Genomic DNA, 1863 nt, shown 5'->3' with positions numbered 1-1863 from the left:
ATTGACTTTTGTTATTAAATTTATGAGAAAAACTAACGCGGAGAGATTTCGACGTTTCGATGACATCCTGTCATCATTATCAAGAAAGTGAAGAAAAATTTTTTGAACAAAATTTACATAAGTAAGTAGTCAAAAAACTAAACCAAAAACAATAGTCTATTGTTCTAAGCCAGTGAATCATCCAGTGACCTCACACAAAGGAAAACCCAAAGTCAAACCCTTTGTGTGAGGTCACTGGATGATTCACTGGCTTAGAACAATAGACTATTGTTTTTGGTTTAGTTTTTTGACTACTTACTTATGTAAATTTTGTTCAAAAATTTTTACTTCACTTTCTTGATAATGATGACAGGATGTCATCGAAACGTCGAAATCTCTCTGCGTTAGTTTTTCTCATAAATGCGTGTGTACGCGGCCAAATTAATATGCGGCACGGGAGTTTCGGGCTTTCAGACTTTTCAACGCGTGTTTTGCATATATAATAAATTGCATTTACACGCTGAAATTTTAGGCTAGCGAGTAAATGACGTCATTTTCTCTAGATCCAACCCTTTGAGGTCCAATCGGCCAGTTTTGAACTTTAGTAATGGCGGACCATGAAATCCAAAACTTACACTCAAAATAAACAGCCTTTGGATAAAACTCAAAGCTCAAAATTTGCCAGTTAAGTGTTAAGCGAACACGCTTTCAAAATCTGAAGAAAAAAAGGAAATGATTTTTTTATCATTGTACCACTTTAACTGTTTGTGCATCCCACGGATACGCTCTTATAGGCCTCTTGTTTTATCAACACTAACCTTGTAAATGTACTTCTTTTGATTTGGGTACGAATAAAGATGACTCATAGATATATCCGCAGCAGTGATCTCCACACCGACTAGGCGCGCACCTTTGCAGACCAGATCTGAAGTATCTTCCTTTCAGCCAAAATTCGAGACATTCGCGGCGGCCATATTGCTCCCGGGTCGTTCAGCCACACGTGTTTGTCTCTAACAAATCTTCTTCATGGGCAAATATCCGCTTTAAGAGCACTGTTCACAGAAGAAAGTTCCTTACTTTTAAAATATTGTTCCTTGAATGTTTTGAGTGGACTCTCATGTCGTGCATTTAAGAAATTAAGTGAACTTTGCAAAGGAGTCAGCTTCTTGTCGAGTATTTCCTCCAAAATCTCTGGAATAAGTGATGTAATTATCTCTAAAAAGGACCACAGAGAAAGTAAGACCAAGACAAATCAGTAAATAACACTACAAAACGAAAGAAGGCCTGCAACGGACTAGAAATCCAAAAGACACGGAGCTCACCACAGCACGTCCGACCTCCATTTTTTGGCTGAGAGTGAAGTGGGTGCATGAAAAGGTGGGGGCGCGGAGGGCCCACCCCCCTAGGCAGATCGACACGAATTCAAATTAGAACGAAGGGAAAAAACCCCCTTCGTTCAGTTATGAACTCGTGTCTCTCCTCGTTTAAGTAAACTCGCGTGTGCCACCGGCGAGCGGGCAACTAGTCCAACCAAAATTAAGATAGTCAATTGTTATTTCCGGTAGCAACACAAAAAAAGGCTAGGTTACTTCCGGTTAACAAAAGAAGTGAGCAAAAAATCTAGGATTCGACACACGCAGTTACTCAGTGAGCCACAGGAGTTGCGTTTGAAAGAGAGGCATAATTTAGATAATGAATATAGCTATTTCCGGTTAACAATGCAAAAGAGATAAGATTTATTTCCGGTTAACTACGGCCAGATTTGGAATGGACATCAAATGGATGAAGTTGAGGTTTTAAAACCTTTGCAAAAACCGTGGACGATAAGTCTTGCACAGCGTTGGATCAGAGAAGATCGTGATCAGTCAAAATTGACTGAAAATA

At 39.4% G+C, this 1863-nt stretch overlaps 1 long non-coding RNA gene across 7 annotated transcripts in view; it reads right to left on the bottom strand.

Annotated features, from left to right (window-relative positions):
- LOC138022960 (uncharacterized) overlaps positions 1-1486 on the bottom strand; it is a 17224-nt gene extending 15738 nt beyond the window's left edge. For 4 of the 7 annotated variants that reach the window (XR_011126689.1, XR_011126691.1, XR_011126690.1 and 1 more), the window contains exons 1-2: positions 1302-1483; positions 798-1194 (exon numbers count right to left, since the gene is read on the bottom strand). This is a non-coding gene — a long non-coding RNA (uncharacterized lncRNA). Of the gene's footprint in view, positions 1-797; positions 1195-1301 lie in introns of all 7 variants that reach the window. The other 3 variants (XR_011126692.1, XR_011126693.1, XR_011126695.1) reach the window with 2 other exon arrangements.
- Positions 1487-1863: the final 377 nt, after the last annotated feature.

Source organism: Montipora capricornis, chromosome 11 (genome assembly GCF_036669925.1).
Source record: "Montipora capricornis isolate CH-2021 chromosome 11, ASM3666992v2, whole genome shotgun sequence".
NCBI lineage: Eukaryota > Metazoa > Cnidaria > Anthozoa > Scleractinia > Acroporidae > Montipora > Montipora capricornis.
Note: the sequence above shows the minus strand (reverse complement) of the source record. Positions and strands in the feature narration are given on the sequence as shown.